The sequence below is a fragment of the Haemorhous mexicanus genome, chromosome 19 (assembly GCF_027477595.1).
Source record: "Haemorhous mexicanus isolate bHaeMex1 chromosome 19, bHaeMex1.pri, whole genome shotgun sequence".
Lineage (NCBI taxonomy): Eukaryota > Metazoa > Chordata > Aves > Passeriformes > Fringillidae > Haemorhous > Haemorhous mexicanus.
The window spans coordinates 10,714,494-10,737,180 of record NC_082359.1 but is presented as its reverse complement, the minus strand read 5'-3'; the positions used below and the strand labels follow the sequence as shown (position 1 = coordinate 10,737,180).

The following is a 22,687-nucleotide window of genomic DNA, read 5'->3' as shown; positions in this document are numbered from 1 at the left end:
GATGAGAAGAACAAGATGATTTCCTGGCTGTTTGTGCTACAGAGTGGGGCCAAGGTCACTTTGTGTGTCTGCCTCACCCTTTTGGACAATTCTCCTGGCCCAGGAGCACACCTGTCCCTGTGAGAATCGGGAGCACCTGCAGGGCAGGGTGCAGTTTGAAGAGTGTCCCTTTTCTTCAGTGTCTTCTGAATTCAAACTCTGCTTTTTGGTGGAATCCCAAGAGCCCTGCAAAACGCAGGGACCAGCAGCATGGTGATACCTGGGCAGTGAGGGGCAGCTTCCTCCCCAGCTTTGTGCAGAGAGAGGCTCCAGCAGTGCAAGATTTGCTGCAGCAAGGAGGCTTTTAGGAGCAGTGAAGGACTACAAGTGACCACTGCAGGAGCACTGGTGGGTTTGCTGGTGTCCATGCTGCCCATCTCCCTCCAGCCCTTCTGGGAGCACAGGGATCCACCATCCTCCTCAGCCCAGAGGAGACAATGCTGCATGTTTGGTTTTAAAAAGCAAGTCTATCAAATGAGACAGTATAAAGTCATAAAAGCTCAGAAGATTTATTAGACAAAACGGAGAAAAGACAGATTGACATGGCTTGATACAAGCAAAACACAACTCCAGCTCCAGAGCCGTGAAAAGCAGCCTGGTCATTTAGTCCAGCTGACTTTGGGGATGTCGTGGTGCTCAGTCAGAGTATCCAAGTGTCTGTTGAACTCCTCCACTCGCTGCTTGTGGGTTTTTGATGCTTTCTTCAGGATCCGCTCCATTTGCCGCTTCTCCTGCATCTTCTCGCAGGTCGCCTGTGCCGGGGTCTGCCTGTCCAGCCCACGCTTCTTCTCCTCCTCCTCTTCCTCCTCCTACTGCTTCTTGCTGCTCACGATCTGCTCCAGGATCTGGGCCTTGTTTTTCGCCTTCTTCTTCTTCCTCTCACCGGCCCCCAGGGCCCCAGTGCTGCCCTTCAGCCGCAGCAGAGCGCGCTGCACCAACTCGTAACCTGCCATGGACCCGCAAAGAGCCCTGCACACACAGAGCCCTCCAGCCGGGCTGCACCCTAACCCTGCACCGGGAAATAACCCCCTCCCTCCGGGGATCACTCCGGGGACCCCTAGGCAGTGGCGGGGTGGGCTCACCCCTCCCGGGGACTTTGGTTGGATGGAAGGGTGGAAGGAAATCTCTGTCCGGAATCGGTCCGCCCTGGGCAAGGCAGGCTGCTGATCCCACCCTCCTGCCTTCGAGCCGACCAGAAAGGGACGAAGAAGTCCGAGGAAGCTGCAAGTCCCAGGAGCTAACGGAATTCACCCGGGAATTACTGCGCGCCGCCTCTGAGCGTGGTGCGACGCAACCACGTGGGGACCAGCGGTCAGAACCGTGTCTGGGCGGGCTGGGCTGTTCGGACCCAACCCGGCCAGCTACGGAGCCCAGCGCACAGGATCTTACATGGACAAAGGCAAAAGAGCAGAACTCTCCTCTCCACGTGGGGAACGAGGTCCCGCGTTTTTTTCCAAGGTGGGAAAGAGCGCGTCGGCTCATGGCGGGAAACTTTTAACCCGGGGAAATGGGGGGCGGAGCTAGAGGAGCACAGCCAATGGGATAGCAGCGAGGAGGGAGAGGGGCGGGGTCACCCAGGGAGCGACCACCACGCTGACACTTGGCGGGGGGAGAAGGGGAAGACCATGTGGTGATAGGACACAAATCCTGTGAACAGCGCAAATTACCGAACACCCAGCGCAAACAACTAATTAACTATTTATTGCAATACAACCGAGGGGCAGCTCCGTCCTTCTCTGCTCAAAACTGAGCCGCGGCCACTGGGGCTGGGGTCCCTCCAGCACAAAAATGGCACAGCTCTGCTGGGAGGCTTCCCCGGGGAATTGGGAATTAATTCTCCAAGCCCCTTGGATATTGGTGTGGCCAGTACCACAGGCTGTGGGGCAATTTGGTGTAGAAAATTATTAGACAATATGGAGAAAAGACAGATTGACATGGGGTTTGGTCGTGGGGTTTTGGTTTTTTTTTTTGTGGAGAAGCAGAGAGGGAATTTCTGGGACAGGTGTTGTTAGTACTATGGCTCTGCTGTGTGGGCTCTGTTCCTCTGCTGAAGTTGGTTGGATTCTTCAGAGCCATTGAGAAATTTAAAAATACAGCCCTAAACCAACCTGAATTCGGGGTATTTGTGGATTAGGGGTATTTGTGGATTCGGGTTTTCTGGCTGCGGAACGCTGGGAGCGTGTTTGCTGTAGCCATTCCCAGCAGGTCAAAGGTGCGGGAAGGGTCAGATTAGGCGGAAAAAAACCAAACAAACCTGGAAAAGTTTAACCGGCGGCTTCCGGCTGGCGATTTTTCCAGCTAAAAACCTTAATTTGGCCGGGAAAAAAAAATATATCGCCCGGGGGGGACCCCGCGCCCCTTCCCGAGACTGATACCCTTAGGGGGGTGTCCAGGAGCCGCGGGGGGCGATGCTCGGGGGTGGCCCCGGGGGGGACACGGGTGGTCCGGGAGGGTTCCCCATCCCTGCTGCGCGCGGGGCCGCCCCCGGTGGAGGCGGGCGGGCAGGCGGGCGGCCCCCGCTCCCTCCGCGCCCCTCCGCGCCACCGGGCTCCCCCAAGATGGCCGCCGACGTGGGATCGATGTGTCGATACCGGACACGGTTTGATGCCCGCCGGCTCCAGGTCGGTGGCGGCGGCGGCGGGCGCGGGGCTGGCGGCGGGCGGGAGGGGAGGGATGGGGGCGGCCGCCCGGATCACTCCCCCCCCCCTCTCCCCGTCCCTCCCTCCCTCCCTCTCCCCCCGCGCCCGCCCCCCTCCCTCCGCCCGCCCTTCCCCATCGATAGGTATCAGAAATTGATCCCCGCCGCCGCCGCCGCTCTTTGTTCGGCGCCGCCCGCCCGGGAGCCTGGAGCAGAGCATGGAGCAGCGCTAGCGGCGATGGAGCCGCGATGGAGCCCCCGCCCCGCCGCCCCCGAGGTGACAGCAGGGCCGGGGGGCGGCCGCCGCTCCGCCCCGGCGGGAGGGAGGGAGGAAGAGGAGGGAGGGAAGTTGCGCGGGATGAAGTTGCGGGGAGCGCGGCCCCCCGCGCCGCCCAGCCAAGTTTCTGGCGGTGCCCGCCCGCCGAGCGGAGCCGCAGGTGCCCGCGGGCTGCCAAGTGTCCCCGGCGCCGCCCGCAGCGGGGGCGGCTCGGTCCCCGCGTCCCCCGGCGCGCTCGGGGCGGGCAGAGCCGCGCGGTTGCGGTGATGGATGCGGGGATGGCGGAGCGGGACTGCCCGGAGCCCCGCCGCCCTCCCATTGTTATCCAGGGCCGGTGTGCGGGGCCGGTGCGGGGGCTCGGCCAGCCCTGAGCGCCGGGAAGGCGGTCGGTACCAGGCGGTGCTGCTCGGACCGGGGATGGATGCGGCGGGGGGGCGGCAGCTCCTTTGTGGCTCCGGGCAGGTCACGGCCGCCGTATCCCACCGTGGTACCCTCGGTCTGTGAAATTCCCGGTAAGTCCTTTGTTACCGTGCGCGGGGGAAGGTTGCCAGGGGCTGCTGACAGTTTGTGACCTTAAATACGCACCTTAAATAGGAGGTGGGTAATTAACACAATGGCTCTCCCAACATAATGGGATGAAACCCAACCTGGAGCCGCTGCAACAACCGAAACGCGCATTTCCATGGATATTAAATGGGTTTATCCCTGTAGGATATTCCGGAGTTTAAAATGCAGCGTGCTTCGGAGGGGAGTAAACAAATTGAAATGCGATTTATGGGGCTCCGGTACTGGATCAACAGTTCCAGCATTTAATGCATTTTGGCTTTTAAGCAGATTACGTGCTGCATCTGCGCTGCGCGACCCGAAAAGTACCGCAGGTACCGCGGCCGGTGGGTTTGCCATGACTGCTCAGTTCTGGCATTGTGGCCGGGAAGGGATTACGGCTCTAAGCGCTTCGGATACAAAAGCGTTCCCCGCTAAATCGCGCTAATGACTTTTCCTGGGTGCGCGCAGAACCTTTATTTAAGGATAAATATTGGCAGCTACTTTGCCGTGGGTCTGTCGGGGGCGAACTTTGCCGGAGGGAGAGGTGGGCTGGGAGGTGGCGGCTCTCCTTCCTTCCTCCCTTCCTCCCTTCCTTCCCCGCCGTTCCGCCTGGCCGGTGCCTGTGGCTGGGTGCGGAGCTGGAGAGGGAGCGGTGGGGATTGACTTCTGTCCAGGCAGCAGTTCTGCCGCCTCGCCGGGATCGCGTTGGGAAAGGTGACCTTGTGCCAGCTTGGCCTAATGCCCTCCATTAAAAAAAAAAAAAAAGAAAAAAAAGAAGAAAACAAGACTGGGAAGGGAAAAAAAAAAAAAAAAAAGAAGGCAAGCAATCAATTTATAATTATTCCAAGACCTTTTTCCTTTTTTTTTTTTCTTCCTTCCTTTTTAATGGATGTGTCTGAGCAGCTCTGGTGGCCTGGGGCTGGCCGGGAATGGCAGAGTTTGAGCCGCCCTGATGAATGGTGGGCATATGGAAAACACAGGGATAATGTGCCACTCGGCAGCGCTCGGATCGAAACGGCGCTGAGCCCTTTTACGGCAGAGAGGCGCGGAAATGAGAAGAGATAAAATTCTATCAAAGATAATGCCAGACGTATTTCACCGGGTTATGAGATTGGTTTATTGTGTACATTACTAATGCAGTATTTTTTTACAGCTTTCTTGTGTGTGATAGGCAGAGCGGGATTCATACCTTCGTGGGGTTTTTTGGGGTTTAATTTGCTTGGGGTTTATTGCGTTCTGGTTGGCACCGTGTGGATTTATGGGATGCTCCTTGCGCTGGATGCTGCTCTAATCCAACCCTTAAAACGGCAAAAAAAATGGGCAGGAGTTTTGAGCTGCTGATTTGGGGTAATAAATACAACGGGCGAGCCAGAGCGATTAGAGCCATCTTTTATAAATGTCTTCACATCTCATTATGCAGATGAGCTCTGGCTACACGGCTCCGAGCCTTCGGTTCTCGTCAAATAAAATGTTCTTGGGTTTATTTCCCGGAATGCAAATGCTCTCTGAGTGCTGGAGTTGGGCAGAAACTTCGGCGGCTCTGCCGGGTGGTGGAGAGCCGGGAGCCTCGGAGCCTGGTCTGGTTGATGAAATGTTTTTGCTGTTTAAAGTTTAGGGGAGGAAAAAAAAAAAAACAAACCCAACAAAAAAACCCCACAACTGTGGATGTGATTAAAATATTATAACCTTATGATATTCTGAAGTGCATAAATTTTACATATCAGCTACAGAGGGAGTTTAGACATCCATTAAATGATATGACAGCTTGACTTATCTAAATGTGCATCATTTAACAATGTGTCAAAATTCTGCTTTATATAGACGACAGCAGTAAATAAGCTATCAGTCCTCTTGGCTGGAGCTTAATTCCTGGAGCTTGGACTAATAAACTTAGCTGCATTCTTGTGGAGCAGCAGGAGAAACCTTGGGGGAGGCTGAGATGCTGCTGGGGCAGCTTTACCTCTGGGAATGCCCCTGATGCTCTGGGTTTTTAGGACTTTTATGGAGAGACTGGTGGGACATTCCAGTTTCCTCCAGCATCTCCAGCACCCAACACCTTCCATCCCCATCCCTGCTGGAGGGTGGGATGGTGTCTGTGGCCACTGTGCCCAAGGGAAAGCGTGAGGAGCCCAAGGAGGCTCTGGGTGCCCCCATCTCAGAGCGATTTTTGTCTTTCCAAGCTGAAATCCCAGGTTTGTGGAAGTGCAGCTTGTGCCCAGGGGCTGGCTGAGAAGCCTTGCGAGGTTGGGAATGCAGCTTGTGCTTTCCAGTGGCTCCAGCTGCTCCTGGTGCAGTGGGGCGTGGGGAGCACTGGCTGTGGAATCATCTGGTTTGAACAATTAATCTGAATTTGGGCGCCGCCGGAGCCGGGGCCTCGGCAGATGTCTGTCTCATGCTTGGCTTGGCTGCTGTCTGATGGCTGTGTGCTCCTCCTGGGAGCTTCCCTTGACCACAACTCTTCAGGTGGCTTCTCCTGCTGGGCTGTGCCCTGTTGGTGGGGACACAAGTGACGCCTCTGTCCTTTACCCAGGAGCTCTGTGTCCTTAGGGATGCAGGGCTGGACATGCAGCTGCCCCCAGGGAGGTCCAGCTGAACTGGGCACTGAAATGCAGCTGATGGTCCAGCATCAACAAGTTCAAACCTTGGTCATGGGAGGACTCAGTGTCCTGGAATGTCACTGGCATTGACCACCTCGTGGTGTCCCCTTCCTCAGCTCCCTCCTTGGGACAGGCTGAGGTGACAATCCATCCCACCCCCCAAATCCTTCATTAACACCTGATATTTCTACTATTTCCAGTTTGTATGTGAGGAGAGGGAGGAGATGGCCGTGCTTCTGGTCCCACCTGCTCTGGGGTCAGTATTGAGCATCTCTGGAAAGTCAGACTGAAGTTCCTGAAGTGAAATCTGATTTTTTTTTTTTCTTTTAATTTTTTTTTTTCTGGCTGAATAATTGAGATGCTGCCAGACAAGAAGAGCTGCAGAAAATGAGAGTTTATCTTTAGCACCACAGTTCTCACTTTAGAAACTGGTGACCCCAATTCCAGCCTGGAGAGTGACTTCTTCCCTAATTAATAAATCCATTAATTAATTGTGTGTGTGCTGCAGCCCATTAGAGATGTACATGCTGGCCTCCTGATCCAGTTTAGTGGATTGTCTCTGTGGCCTTGGAAGCAGGGGGGGAAAAAGGGATTGTGACCACGAGGCAGCTAGGGGACAGGGATGGAAATATAATTTGATTTTTGTGGGACTGCAGGGATGAGCACAAGCCCTGCCAGCTCCTGGTGGGTGTTCCAGCTCAGAGAGGGGTGTGGGACTGAGTGGAGTGCTCAGGGCTGCTGTGCCCACTGAAATGGGGGTCAGCAGTGAGGGCTGGGGGTCGTGGGGTGCTTCTGGCATGGATGGGGAGCAGAGAGCCACCCCCAGGGCTGGGCAGGGCTCCTGGCCACAGGTGGAGAGAAATGTTAAAGTCTTGGGTGATCTGAATTATGATTTATGACCAGCTTAGGAAGCAGTGCATTCCCAGCCTGCCAGTCCTTCAGAGGCACTTGCTGAACTCGAAATCCTCAGCAGAGCCTGCGGAGCTCACGGTGCATCTCCCTCCCTGTGCTGGCACAGGAGCTGCTCCCCTCAGTTAATTTTTCTTGCTGTCTGCAGAGACCTGGAATGAACATACAGGCAAATTGTTGTGTGTGCTGCTCCCAGGGCTCCTGTTTTCTCTGCTGAATGGGAATCTGGCTCTTGGCAAAAGAATCATCATCTTTAAATGCAGGAGGTTTTGCTTGCCTGTGGGTTTTAGGGGCTCCAGGGGCCCCTCTGCTCCCCCATTTTCCACTCCTGCTTTTGCTGGCTGGAGAAAATCAGTCTATTTGGGTTCCCAGAGGTGACTGCATGTCCCAAGGGACAGCAGTGGCGCTTCTCCCCTCCTCCCTTGAGTGCTGGTGTAATCATGGTGCCACATCCCTGGCTGCAGGAATTCCCACATCCCAAATTTCAGGGAATTATCCTGGGAGCTGCCAGCAAAACACAGCAAATTGAAATTACAGGGCCATTGTTTGCAGGGAGGGAAGGTGAGCAGCAGCATCCTGCTCCTCAGCATGCCTTGAAATGGGTTTTATTTAGGATTTGCAAGCCATGGGTGTGTGCTCCCTCAAGACAGAGCCCAGAGTGCAGCTCAGGGTGCAGCACATTCCCTCTGGGGTTGGAAAAGGCACATTAGAGACATCCATTCCCCCCCAAATGCCTGGGTGAAGTTACTCAGAACATTTTGTACCATCCTGCTCCTATTACCGAAAGATGTAATTCCCCAACTTGGGAGATAATAAGCAGGTATTGACTTCTGCTGGGGTCATTATCAAGATTTATTCAGTCAATATGGCTCCTTGGGTCAATAAATCTTGAGGTTGATAAAGGAGGAATATATACTTGCAGACTTTATTAAAAAGTTTTCCCGTTTTGTAACACTTTTTCCTCTGTGTTGCAACAGGATCTGTGACTGAGTTTTCTTTAATTACCTTTTTTTTTTTTTTTTTTTTTTTTGTGGTGCACATTTTCCTGCAGCTTTTGGTCTGTCTTTCCAAGACAGCACAATTTGGGGAGCAGGATTTGGCCCTGTGCTGGCTCTGCTTTGCTGGAGATCCCTTTTGTGCTGTGATTCCCCCTCTCCTGGCTTTGCTCTGATGCTGGGTGAGGATTTGGGGGACTGGGGGCAAAATTCAGTATTCCCAACACTGGTGGCTTTTTTAAGCTGAGTTCCCTGGTTGCACCAACACCTCTTCCCAAAATGCATTTGGTGCCTTTTATTCTTTCACATGGCCTTGCTGTTTAATTATATTTTTACCTACTTTGGTGCAGCCCTAAGTGATCTCCCCCAAGCTGCCCCAGCACCCCGAGCGCTGACTTTGCTGTGGTTTAAACGAGTGTGGGGCTGATTTAATATTTAACTCTCAGCGTGTGCCTGTGCCAGCCAGTCCTCCTGCAACACAGATTCCCAAAAAAGTAAATAACCACTTTGAACCCCGGGTAAATATTCCTCTGGTGGGAGCTGAGCCGTGCGTCAGCCGCTCCGAGCGCGCCGCCGTTGCCTTTGGTAACGCTCCCGTGGTTTTACACCAAAGTCAGGACCTCGAGCATCCTTTGTTTTCCTCCGTCAGGATAACATAATAAAGTATTACCTGGTGCTGGCAGCAGGGCTTGTAATGTGTGCTGTAAGCACGGAGCAGAGCCGGGGTGTTATTGCTCAGCCTGGCTGCAGAGGACATTTATTCCTTATTAATCACGCTGACGGGGAGAGCTGCCTCCGTCTGCGGCTCTGGGAGTGCTGCACAAACATTGCTGCATCCCTGGGAGCTGGGCCATGATTGCCCCTCTTGTCCCCTCAGTTTCTTGGCTGAGGGAGGAGCTGTGGGCACTGTGGGGGCACAGTTTGGGTTAAAAGCCCCCTGTGATGTCTGGCAGGGCGGCTGGGGTGGAGTGAGTGGAGGATGGTGGTGACCCCCGTGCTGAAGCTGTCTCTCAGGATGGTGGGGCTGAGCTCCATCTAGGGGAGGGTTAGGGTGGATATCAGGGAAAAGTTTAGCCCCCAGAGGGTGCTGGGCACTGCCCAGGCTCCCCAGGGAATGGGCACAGCCCCAAGGCTGCCAGAGCTGCGGGAGCATTTGGACAACACTCCCAGGATGGAATTGTTGGGGTGTCTGTGCAGGACCAGAGGTTGGTTGGACTCAGTGATCCTTCTGGGTCTCTTACAACTCAGGACACCTCATGATTGTGAGTCTGTGGGGTCTCTCCCCTGAGCAGCTGCTGATGCCACATCTGCTGTGCCAGGCTGGGATGGGATGGGATGCAGTGGGATGGGATGGGATGCAGTGGCCGCGCCACTCCGGTTCCCTTCCCCTGGCACGAGCGCTGGGCTGTGCCTTGTTGATGCCAGCCCATCCCAGCTCCTCCCAGCCCTGTTCCTGGCAGAGCTGAGGGCTGGAGGGTGCCCTGCCCAGTAGGGCTGTGCCCTGGGCACGGCTCCAGCTCCAGTCCGGGCACCCCGGGCCAGCGGCTCCGCTCGGCACACGCCGCCGCGGCAGCGTCTCCTGCCACCGCGCTTTCCTCTCGAATAAAAGCAGCTAATTAACATTATTCTTTAATTATTGCCTTTATCAACAAGGGGTCTGGTTTATACCAGCAGGATAGTCGCTTTCCTTTCCACTACCCAAGCGAATGCTTCAATTCCTGTTGCTTTTGAAATGAATTTGATGTCATCTGCCCGTTGTCACTTAATGGGGACACTTGGGTAATGATTGTGAGCTCCAGCCCTGTTAGCAGCACTGCGAGCGTGTAATTTAGCCCCTTAGGCAACGGTACTTTTGAAATCTCTGGATAGTTTTGAACTCTCTGTTCTTAATTAAATATGCAATTTTTCACGGTAACCAGGTTAATTCTTTTGTGTTGTGTTGTAATACTGTTAGGAATTTTCATAGTTCTTATTAAACATTATTCAGGCATTGTGAATTCCATAATTAAAAAAAATGAAAAGAACAAAGCTTGATTCACTTCTTTCTTTTCCCTGGTTAATTTATCAAATGAATTTTGCAAATTTTTCTTTTTCTCCCCAGACAGCGTGCCAAGTGTTTTAAAGGGGAAGGATTTAATTGCTCTGTAGGGATTGGTTGGTTATGAAGGATTTGGCTGTTTGATTAGTAAACCCTATTGGGAATGGTTTAATGCTCCATGATCTTAAAAATTGTCTGATTGTGAGGCTCTCCAAGGATGTTTTCTCTCTTCCTCATGTACGGAAAAGGCTTTGCACAAGTGTGATTATGAGATGGGGAGGAGGGAGCCGAGGTCGGAGCTGGGTGATCTGGGCTGCCCTGGCCAGGAGGAGGAGGAGGATGGTGAGGCAAACCAGCACTTGTTCCCATGTATCCCTGCAGATTGTAGGAATGGATCCCTGGCTGGGCCAGGATGGGGCTGCTCCGAGCTGGATCCATCACTCATCTCCTCCTCCAAGGCTCGCTGCCTGTTTTAGCTTGGAATATAATGGAATTTGATGGAATAACTGGTTTATTAAGAGGCAAACCCCTGCTGTGCTCTCCGTGCCTGAATCACTCTGGTATCCCTGGGTATCCCTGTAGGGATGTGGCTGGGGGATCCATGCAGGCTGGACATGCACAGGGAGGGATGTGGGGATGCAGCTGCTGGGGCTTTGATCCGGGTACCCCAAAGCAGGAGGATCCCACCTGCTCTGACTGTGGAGCCTGGGGCTGTCCAGCCAGGAGTCTTTATCCAGGCAGGCTTTTAAAAAGGATAAAACCACTCAGTTTCTGCTGGTTTTCTTGTCCCCTTTGGATCCAGAATTGATGGAGGTGATGTCTGTGCACTGATATTGGGGCTGCAGGGATGGGCTGTGGCTCCAGTGTGCTCCAAAATCCCTGCTGGGGAAGATCCTGGGCTTCCCTTCCCGAGCATCCAGGAGCCTCCCTGTGGGCACTGTCCTGTGTTGTTTTTAAAGCCCTTTTGGATTTGAAATAGAGAAAATAAAGGTCAATATTTGATGGTTTTAGCCACGTGGTGCCAGCTGGGCTCCCCCTGATGCCGTGGGGTGAAGGATGGTGGGGCCTCACTATTAAATATCAGAGCAGCAGTGTGGTGCTGGCACCCAGAGGGATTTTGGGGGAGCAGGAGGGGCTTTTCCTGCTGCCTGGAGCATCTCTGGGAGGTGCCTCTGTCTGGGAGCTGCAGCCCAGCCAGGATCGATCGTGGCCAGTCTGAGGGGGCTCCCCAGGGGTTATTTGGGCTTTAAGGAGAGGTCAGAGAGTCATTACACTTATAAATATATTACTGTTTAAGAGAAGAGCTGTCATTATCTTTGAACTTGGTTTATGTAGCATCAGTTTTTCCCCATTCTGATTCCAGCCAGGAGGATCAGCCAGGCTGGGGCAGCACCTGGACAGCTTGAGAGAGGAAATAAAGGATTCAGCAGTGCTGGGCAGGGGGGCTTTGCCTCAAAAAGCTTTAGAGTCTGTGCTTAAAACTGCTGCTTTCCCCCAAAACTTGGAGAAAGGTTTTAGTGTGAGGTTTGGAGAATCAAGTGATGCTGTGGTGATGCAGCTGGCAGTGATCCTGGGTTGGAATCTGTGTCAGAGCTGGGGTTTCTCTGCATCATCATCCCTTGGGTGTTTTTGGGGAGGGACAAGTCAGCAGCACGTGAGTGCCCTGGTGTGACCAGGTGGGATTGTCACCAGCCCACAAAGGGAAATCCAAGATGCCACCAAGCAGTGGCATCACCCCATGGCAATGCCCCCATTGCTGGGTTGAGCAGCGTGGGCAGGGATGCCAATGGGGCTTAAAAATAAGGATTTAAATCAAAATAAATCCCAGTTGTTCCCCCAGTTTTCCTGTTCCTCATGGCTGAGTGAGGCTCTGAATGAGCAATGCTGGGCTATGGCTGAAGCAGGGACACAAACCATTTGCTCTGGTGGTGACACAGGCTTGGAGCAGAGACCAGCAGGACTGAGGACTTCCACTCCCCACAGGGCTGTGCTGAAGCCAGAAAGTCACTTAAAAACAAAGAAAAAAAATGACAAAAAAAAAAAAAAAAAAAAAAAAAACTCTAGACATTTGCAAGGCAAAGGCAAGAGCAGATGCCAGTAATGTATTCCCAGGCATGACACAGAGTGGCAGCGTGTCATGAACCGTGTCCCCAGGGACCCCTGGGTCTGTGATATTGGCTTTAACCCCCAGCAGCACCAGTAAATTCATCAGGCTTACGGGTATTGCTCTTGGACTACTGAATAATTTACAGTTGCAGAGCCCAGCCAGGTTCAGGTCACCGGGGTTCATGGGTTAATAACAGGTTTGGTTTTTGTTGTCAGCATCTGCCTTGATAACATATGAAAGAATCCTATTCTGTTGATTAGATTTTGAAATGGATCAATTTTTAATCAGCAGAACATCTGACTCACTCAATAAGAGGAGCGTGGTGGAGACAGGACGAGGGGCTCGTTATTTACAGGATTGTTTGTTTTTACTAATACGCAAATCCTCGCTGGGGCTGGAGCCTCCCCTCCCCTTCCCTGGCCCTGGCTCCCCAAAATAAATCGCTGGGATTATCTGCAGCCTCGTGCCAGGTGTTTGATCCATCCACTGACTGGGTGGGAAATCCATGCTGCTGCTGAAGCTTTGATTTAACTATCTTGTTATCGATGGGAAACATTTACTTACCAGTCACCAAATCTTAGAACAGTTTTATGTTTTGGGGGTGTTTTATTCAGGTTTTCCTGAGCATCCTGAGTGGAGCTCCCCTCCCTGAGGACCACCAGGATGGGCTTGTGGGTGCTGGGAGAGCAGGGAACAAACCCTGGTGGGGTGCAGAAATGTCCTGGTCAAACTCCTGCCTGTCAGCAAAATTTTTGAGGGAATAACTTTTGGTTTCATCATTCAAAAGAGCTGGATCCCCATGGAAAGTTAAATACTGAGTAGGGGGCCTGGGCAAAAGCTTTACTTATTTATTTTCTGAATTACTTGGTTTTGATTCTTGGGCACAAAAGAAATTCCCAAAGTTGATGCATTTCATTGCTTCTTGATAAACTGCATGTGTTTCTTTCTGTAAAGACATGCATGAAATAAATATTATTTTTTTAATAATAAATCAGTGGGTTTTTAATGGAATCCACTGGGTCAAAATTTTGTCTTGGAGCCAGTCAAGTGGTTAACAACCACCATCACAGGACTCCCTGAAAATCAAATTCTGGTTTTTTAATAACAGAAAAGGTGAAAGTCTCATAAATGTAATTTTGGGAAGAATATCAGCAGGGTGTGATGGCTCTGTGGGGGCTGGCTGGAGCCTCTCTGTCACTGGCAGATATTGATATAGAAAAGAACTTGTTGGGATGATAATTTGCGTGGGTTTGCCCCGGGCTCTTTGGGATTTTGCTTTTAAAACTTGTGCCTTCTGGCAGTCTCCTTAACCTAAATAAATATTCTCCCTTGGATCAATTAAGATCATGGTGAGGAATTGCTTCTGGTAGATTTTTTGGTTTTCTTCATTTTTTTCTCAATGGTGTGGCCTCTTCTTAAAAAATTGGTGCATTTCTGAATTTTTAGGTTGAGGTTTTTGGTGGATTCAATGAGGTGGTGATTTAAGCATTGGGAGAAACGTGCTGAGGCCTTTGGCTGCTGCTGGGGATGCTGGAGGTGGGGATGTGAACATGGGGATGGATTTCCTGGTCCCTTTGGGTGCCTGTTCCAGCTCCCAGCTCAGCTCTGTGTTTGCTCTCACAGCCGAGGTTTCCCCTGGAGCTTTGCAGTGCCTGGTGTTATTACAACCCTATAATCCCAAGGGCTCATTCCTATAACCTGGAAATCACTCTGCAGGTAATGGGTGTTTGCTCTCAGGTGATGTATCAGCCTGTCCTGAGATCATTAGCACTGTGAGAAGGTTAAATATGCAGATTTTATCATCCCTGGCAGGTTTGTGTGCAGGAGAGCGATGGCTGCCACAAGCTGGGGACGTCCAAATGAAGTTTATTTTAGTGATGGAAAATGTGCTTCTTCTCTTGAGCATCTGCTGGTTATTTTCTGACAAGAGTTGGGAGAAAAGCAGCTTTGCAAAGAGTGGAGGGACTCCTGGGCTGGTTTTTATTAAGTAATGGGTGCTTGGGAAGCAGTGATGGGGTTTAGTGCCCGATTTGGGCAGTGGGAGTTGCTCTGGGGACTTGCCCAGTTCTTCCTCCTCTGGTAACTTATTAACTCCAAAAATTGTCCTTGTGTTTAGCAGCTGAGTAAATGTATTGCTGATGGGTGCCTGGGTTTTAATGTCTCTGCTCTGGGCAGGATTGACCCAAAACAGCTCCAGGGCTGGTTCTGCTGCCCTGTGGGAGCTGGGTCTGGCATGGTGGGAGCAAGGGGCTGGAAATGGTGCTTGGCTACTTCCTTGGAGGCTGTGCAAGGGGGTTGCTCCTTTGCAGCTCAGGGCTTTTTCCCAGGGTTCCAATCCCTGGAATTTTTCAAGACCAGATTATGCAGGGCTTGGAGGAACCTGGGATAGTGGAAGGTCCCCGTGCTCATGGCAGGGGGAGCAAAGACATGATGTTCAAGGTCCCTTCCAAACCAAAGCATTTTTTATTCTGTGATTCATTTTGGGTGTATGAATTTGTACCCCAGCCAGTCCCAGGTACAGCCCTGTGTGTCACTCCAAAGCTGTGTGGATTCTATCCAGAGTTACCAAGACCTGCAAACCATCCTCTCCTCTCTCCTCCTTGATTTTTTTGTTTTTGAGCCATTTAGCCAAGTATGATGCTGTGATAATTTTGGGCACCACAGGGTATTTGGGTTCATTAGGTCTCGCTGTGGGGACCATACAAATTTACCTTTTGACAGCAGTGGTCTCCTCTGCCCATCCCTTCCCTTATGGAAGAATCCCCTTCCCACCAGGCTGCATAACCTGAGCCTGGAAGGGTTTCTGCATTTCGGTCTTTTTTTAGGCTAATAATTAAACCATAATGACAGAGCCCAGCATCTCTTTATTTAAAGAGCAGATGGAGTGTTCTGGATGTTAGCATGGCCCTGGCTCCCACAGTGCCAGCAGCTCCTGGAGCTCAGGGTTGGGATGAGCCCCCCAAGGACTGTGTTATTGGGTGGGCAGCGGGTGGGACGCCAAAATGACAATGGCACCGTTAGCTAGGGGTGACCTGAGATGTTTTCTGCCCCTCTTTCCTATCCCATGGCTGAACCCCAGGAAGCTGCTTCCAAAAAGCACCTTTGGACTGCTGAGTTGGCACAGCTGGCACATCATGGGCTGAGCTCTGCCTCCATCCCAGCCCCGTGAGCCTCGCGCTGGCGGCCGGAGCGGGGCTCTGTTGGTGACACAAATTTTAATGGATAATCCCAGGCTGCCACTTCCAAAAACTATAAAAGAACAGAGCACAGGCTTTGGCTGCTGAGCTGGCCCAGAGCTCGTTGCTCCCTCCTCACCATCGTGATGTGGAGCTGCAGGGATGATTTTGGAGCTGGCAGTGCCATCCTGGAGGGTCCAGGTCCATCCCCAGCAATTCCTGTCTTTCTCCAGTTTGTCTCCACCCAGCATCACCATCCAGCCACAGTGCTCTGTCCATTTCTCATTGACACACTTTATTTTTTTCCTAAGCAGCCACAATTGATAATTTAGCTCTGAATAAAGCAACCTTCCAGCTTTTTCTTTCTTAGAGGCCAAAACATTGATGTTGTGTGAAATGGGAGCTTTGAGGAGGCTTTGTATGGAACTTAGCTTCCTGAAAAATTTATTTACTGCCACTGTGATCCGCAGGAGTGAATTGATGTTTATCTATAGTAGTTCTTGCCAGAAAAAAAAATGCATAACTGCACTTTCTTGGGAAGCCTTGAAAGGCCTTTTAAATAAGTGTCTAATAGTAGGCTCTCAATAGCAAACAGCCAGCTTGATAGACAGTGTACAGTATATTATTAACTATAAGCAGGCTTAATCTTTTCCTCATGTTTTAGAGAATGCTTTATAACCTTGTGGCCAAAGAATTCATGATCACCAGGTATTTGAAGCTAAGCAAAAATTATACCAGCTGTAACTGCTGGGAGATCGATCGTGCTGGGAAGGGCAGGAGGCAGCGAGCTCCTGCTGCAGCCCTGGCCTGGAGCTGCTGCTCCCAACCACTCCTGGATGTCTCCACGGGGTTTAGGTGGCCCATGAGTCATGTGGAGGATTCCCTGGGGAGGGATGTTCATGGGGAGGGTGTTGTTTGTTTATTTTGTTTATTCTCCTCACAACTGCCGTGTGGGATGGTGGTCCAGCTCCCAGCTCAGTGGTGGAATTGAGTCATGGGATCATTCAGGTTGGGAAAGATCTCCAAGATCATTGAGTCCAGCCATTAACCCAGCACTGGCATGTTCACCAGGTGCCACACCTTTTGAATGGTTCCAAGGGTGGTGATTCCACCCTGCCCTGGGCAGTCTGTTCCAATATCTGACCAGTGAAAGAATATTCCTGAATTTCCAATGTGAACCTCCCCTGGCACAGCTTGAGGCTGTTCCCTCTTGTCCTTTGCTCCCTGGGAGCAGAGCCTGATCTCCCCTGGCTGCACCCTCCTGTCAGGGAGCTGTGGAGAGCCAAAAGGTCTCCCCTGAGCCTCCTTTTTTGGCCCCATGTTGTGGTGCCCTCTTTTCCCTCAGCTCCTCCTGCCCGTGCTGCTGGATCCTGGGAGCTCTGGCCAGGAGTCAGGGAATCAATAGATGGTTAAGGTGATAAGTGGCTTTGCTAAAAACCAATTTTGCAAGAGAGAGTTTGCAAAGAGGTCAGCGGAGAGGATCTGCATCTGCACTCACTCCAGCCTGGAGCTCGACCTGAATTAACCTGGGAAATTCAGAAATTCCCTCAGGGTGGGATGGCCACTCTCCTCCTGCTTCTGTGGCTCTGGATCCTATGGGAGGGTGAGCCTCAGGAATGTCTCCTTCCTCCAGGCAGAGCATTTGGGTGAGGTGAGTGTGCCTGAAGGCAATGGAGAATTAATCCAGCAGAGTTTGGCTGGTCTGGGAGCAGTGCTGGAATTCTGGTGGCAGTATTTACACTTGGATGAAGTGCTCCTGTGTAGCTCCTCCAATGTGGCTGGTCTAAGCAGGCTTTTCTCTAATCTCCACCGTGGCTGGATGCTGCTTCCAGCTCTGTTTTCCCTTGAACAAGCTCATTAATTGCACCCACTGTTAAGGAGATCCAGTTTCAGGGTGCTTATTGCTTTTGGCACAGCTCGGTGACACTGCTGGGATGGTGACACTGCTGGGGCTGTGCCACCTCCTGGCACCAAGCACGAGTGGCTGAGCTCTACATGTCACCACGTGGACCCCAGCCCTGTGTTTCTGTAAGAGATGGATTAGGGAGGAATGAGCAGAAATGGAGAGGAACAGATTTTCAGGACGTTTCATCAAAGTGTTTCCAACCACCAGCAGCTCCCATGTGGATTTTCTGTGGGCAGAGGATTGGGTTGTTTTTAGACTTTCTGACATTTCTCTGGCTTGACTCATCTTTTCCCACCTGTAGGACCAGGAAAATCCCCCAAACTCCATCCTCAAACTCTGGACACTGGGGCTGATGGCAGAATGAGCCAGCACCAGCATCCCCTCTCCCCTTGGGAAACGATTCTTTATTTTCCCTGCTTTTTTCCCATTTACCAGGTGGAATTTCCCCTTGGCTGGTGACCCCAGAAAGAGCACAGTGGGATGCTCATGCCTTGCAGTGGAGCTTTGCTTTCAGCCCATTATTTATTACTCCATCTCTCCCCTGCACAGCCACCGTTGGGATGCTGTGGCTGAAACCACCTTGTTATTTTATTTTATTTTTTTTTTAATCATCATGGGGAGGCTGTTTCTGGATGCTGATTGACAGAAACATCTTATCTCCTCTAGTCAAAGTGTCTCCTCGTTGCGTGGTAATGAAAGAGTTTGACACTTTGACACGAGTGTCAAACACTTTCCTGAAGATGCAAACAGTGCAGGCTTTGATCTAGGTGCAAACTGGTTTTACTACAACAAACAGATCCCCCCTTTCATCCAGGAAGGGAGATAAGGGGTTTCAATTGGTGCTAAGTAGCAGCTGCTCTTAAGGGTTTTAAAAATAAAAATAAGAAAAAACTGTAATAATGGAATAGTGGAGCTGTTGTGTCATGTTATAAACCAGTCCTGGTGCTGTGCAGTGAAGTGAGGTGGGTGTAAAGCCAACAGTGGGAATGATAAATGGGAGAGAATCCTCCTAAAATAAAACCACAGAAATTTCCTCATTTGGGAGACGTTTGGATTTGTTTTTCCCCAGTATTTCCATCTCCAGAAATGCCTTTTCTGGTGAAAATTCATTTTGCTTTTCATAAAAGTGATGGAGTTTTGTGAAAAAGAACCACTTCTGCTACTAGTTTGGGGTTTTTTTAAGGAAGAAGGAGGCAGGCAGCCCTTTTGGGTGCTCTGGGGTTTGGTGTCTTCACTGGGATGCTGGGTCCTGTCCCATGGTCTCACCAGCACAGCTCCAGTGGGACTGTGGTGGGATCTGCAGGGTTTCCCACTTTCCCATCCATACTTTCTCTGAGGAAGGGTTGTGGCTTTGCCTTCTTTCCCCTCCAATTTTCACCTGTAATTGATTAAAGGTTGATATTTATTATATTATCCCCTGGCCAAGCCTGGAGGTATTTTAAGCCCTGGTGGGAGGCCTGGAGGGAGGAATCCCAAACACACCCGAAGGCTGACAAAATTCTCAGTCATGAGCTTTTCTTTTTCAGGAGATAACTTTAAGTAGAAATGGGTAAAATTCCTTCCTGGCATCACTCTGCTAGCATTAGGCTGGACCATGCCTGGATTTGGCCCAAGTTTGTCTAATTAAATGCAGCAGCACCTTCTCTCTATTTTGAGCCTGGAGCTTGGGCACAAATGCCCTGTGAGCAGCTGAAGAGAATTGATGTGATGGATGGAAATTGTTGAGTTACAGCAAATCCTGAGGTTTGTGTGGGGATTTTCCCTTCCCTCTCTCCTGCATGGACACAAGCAGGGTCAGCCTGGGAACTGCCTTCAGCCTTCTGGATTTGGGAGTTTTCCTTTTAACTATTTCCTTAGAAAATCTTTTCCCTTGGAACAGCTTAGAATAAATGACTGTTGTAGGTCAGCTCCAACTGAGCCATCTCTGTCTCCCGTCCCTTTTTTCCATGCCTGTTGTTGCCCCACTCCAGGCACTGGTGCAGCAAGCACAGCCTGGCACTGGGAGTGGGATGTCCCTTATGACACCATGAGTCCATGTCCCCTCTCCTAAAGGGACTGGGAAGTTCATGCTGGGATCAGGGCTCTGGGGACGTGTTCATCCCACACCACCCAGGATCTCTCCTGACTCCATGGACTGTCACTGTGTAATTCCCTCCATCCTGTTGGGATCCCTGGCCCTGGTGACCCCAGTGAGGAGCTGTCCCTGCCCTGCCTTTGGGCATTGCCTCCTGAGATGTCTCAGCCCAAATCCAGGGGGTGAGGAAGCGTTGGGGTGGTGTATGGGCAGAAGTGCTTCATTTAGTGCTTAATTAGACCAGCAATTCCTGCTCCTTGCCCTCCTCCCTGGCTGCTCCATGCCCAGGGGCTGGAGCACAGCGAAATCCTCCCCAGGAGATGCTGGATTGGGAAGTGACAGAGGATTTTGGGGCTTAATTTTAGCCAGAGCACGTGGCTCGTTTTTAGATGCTTCTCAAGTTGTGGCAGCTTTGTTGTAATCGAGGAAAGGGAAAAAAACCCCCAAAACTGGAAAGGTGACTTGGTTTAGATGGAATTTCTCCACAGCCAGAGCTGGGGAATTTAATAGGAAGGAGCTATTCCACATTGCCCAGCCTGCACCAGAGATTAAAACTCACATTTCATTTTTATACACTGTGGTTAATCCAATAATGATCCCGTGTTCCAAACGGCAATAATATCTTTCAGCATAGTTAATCAGAAGAGACTTAATGCTGTCACTATTTATTAACCTTTGTTGAAAAGCAAGAAGTTTTCCTACTAATCTGTGATTGTTGCTCTTGTCAGGCTCTGTCAAGTGCAAACCAGATTTGGCATTTGTTCCGGCGGGGAGGATACTGCTGCCTTCCCTGCTGGCTGCTGCATCCAACCCCCGTGCAGGGACCTGGTCCCTGGGCTCTGTGGGGATGCTCTGGGTGCTGGAAGCTTTGGATGCAGCCAGGTTGCTCCTCTCTCTCTCTCCTTGTAGCTTCCAGAGGGTTTCCATCCTCTGGCCACACAGATCTGGTGTTTGGGGTGAAGAAGTTTGTCGCCTCCTTGGAATTATATTTTGGCTGCCTGGGACATAGCTTGGGGGTGTTTGGGTCAAAAAGGCAGCTGTCCTGCCTCAGGTTTATATTTTTTTCTGCCTCAGCCATGTTTTTATATCCAGGGATGTTGGAGCTTCCAGGGAGATGCTCTCCTGGCCAGATGGCACTGGAGCAGTGACCTGGGTCTCTGGTGGTTTGCAGGGGTTAAGTGACTTCCAGCAGCTTCCCAAAAGCTCTGGGAATTCCCCCCATCCATTGTGTCCATCCTGCTGGGGGGAAGAAGGTGCTGCTGGGCAGCCCTAGGGGTTAAGGGGGATTGTGTGAGGATGCTGTGGCAGGAGCTGAGCCAGGCAGTGGAGGTGGCTTGTCCCTCCCATCCAGAAAGACATCCCTGTGTGATCCCAGTCCCTGGCAGGAGCAGGTGGGATGCTGCCCTTGGAACCAGAGCCTGGGCTGGCATTTCCCAGGATGGTGGTTCTGCAGCACCAGGAACTGATGTGGATTTGGGAAGTGTTTGGAGCTCTGTGCTGGTAAAAGGTCAGTGCATGAAGGAATCTCAGCCTTTGGTGCTCTCCCTTTTGGCTCCTGTTGCAGGGAGGCCAGTGCTGGAATTGGCTTGTAGGAGCACCTGGGATTAATGAGGCAGCTTGGTGCCGTGCAGGAATCGATGCTTCCTGCATTAATTGCGCTGTGTTCGAGCTTCAGCTTTTTATTCTGAGTTATGGAGTTACAGCAGAGATGTCTCTCTTCAGCACAGCCCTGGATCCCACAGGAAAGGGTCCTTTTCCCACTCCCATCCTGCCATGGTGCTGCCACATCCTCACTGTGGGAGGGGGATGCCCAGCTCTGGCTGGGGAGGGAAAACCAAAACCCAGGACAAAAATAAAACCCCAATTCTCTGCTTGCCTCCCTTGTAATCAGCCAAATGAAGAGATGGGTGGTGGTGGTCAGGCTGGAGTGGAAAAGCCACCAGCTCTGGTCTGTACTGGGAGATGGATGGGCAGGAGAGGTCAGGTCTCCAAAAAAGGCTGGTGTCTCCTTGCAAGGGGGTTTGCAGCAGCTTTCACATTTATTTACGCATTAATTGCCATTTAATTGCAAATTATTTTTATTTACTTGCAATTATTTCTGATTTCTGTAACGGAGCATTCATGTGGATGGAGAGCAAAGTCTCCCAGCCCCTTGGGGCTTCGAGAACTGTTCTGAAAGAGCAGTTGTTGCTGGTATTTCTTATTTTTAGGGTGGACTAACATCGAGCACTATTCTGATCCTCTTGATCACTCCAACAGGTGCAGTTATTTTACATACAGCCCCAAACAATCCCACTTTGATAATATCACTGAAGCCTAAACATGGTATTTGTATTTTTAGCAAATAGTTCATTCTGGTATTGATTTACGTGTAATGTGGTCCTTGCATGAATAACTACCATAAATCTGGAAGCATTTATTAACCCAAATAGCTGCAAACTCAGTCAAATCCTGTGAGTCTTGGACACAATTACAGAGCTGAGACTGCAAAGTAAAAGAGCAAAACATAAACCTTATTTTTCTGTGACCCACCCAGAGTTTCTGCCAGCTAGTCCATTGATCCGTGATAAGAGGCAAGGGTTAAGATAATTTGGCAAAATGAAAGAGTAGGGAATAAATAACAATAAATGGGATTTCTGATGTGGCCTGTCAATATTTGGGATGGTGCCTGACTCTGCCTTCCCTGCCTAGCCAGAGAAATTAACTTTTGAACTCAGTGGCTCCATCCTTTTTCTCCTGACTCCATCCCTAGTGCTGATGGGCACCAGGGACAGGGACTTGTTTGTTATCTGATTGATACTGAGCCCAGCAAAGCTGGGCTTTGTGGAGCCAGGGCTTACAGAAATAGTGTAAATCTTGTTTGGTATTTGTGAAACAGGGATCATGTTAAAAAAGCCTCCGAGCTCTGGCTGGTGCCGTGTGCCAGACGTGGAGGGCTGGAGTTCGGAGGGCTGGAGGGTTTCTGGTTCTAAATTTAGCCATTTAAAAGAAGATTATGGACTATGCACTTGGGACTTTTAAAAAGGCTTTCACAATAACTCTTGAAAGCCTGATGCCTTTAATCCTAAACTTTAATTTAAAATAAAGAAATCTTTTCAACTCGCCTCTTTCCCCTCCTCCATCCCGCTTTTCCAGGCTGAGGTTCTTCCCATCTTGCTTACGGAGCAAAGATGTGCTCATCTCTTTTAATTTCTTATGAAGATATTTATTTTTTAATAGAAAGAAAATCAAGTCAACACTCAAGAGTATACACAGCAGTTTACCACGATAGGAGGAATTAATCAGTCTATAAAGTTCAAAATGTACAAAGAGGGAAGGAAAAAAAAAACACCCCGACTGATCAAACACGAGGCTCCTCTCTGAGATGTGGAGATAAAAGCCTTTT

At 50.8% G+C, this 22,687-nt stretch overlaps 1 protein-coding gene and 1 pseudogene across 1 annotated transcript in view; one reads left to right on the top strand and one right to left on the bottom strand.

The window, feature by feature from the left end:
- Window positions 1-590: 590 nt before the first annotated feature.
- On the bottom strand, window positions 591-992 carry LOC132336297 (protein FAM32A-like; annotated as a pseudogene).
- Window positions 993-3,164: 2,172 nt separating this feature from the next.
- CUX2 (cut like homeobox 2) overlaps window positions 3,165-22,687 on the top strand; it is a 62,062-nt gene continuing 42,539 nt past the window's right edge. The window contains exon 1 of the mRNA XM_059863393.1: window positions 3,165-3,466. The gene's annotated coding sequence lies outside the window, so the exon portion shown is untranslated. The remainder of the gene's footprint in view (window positions 3,467-22,687) is intronic.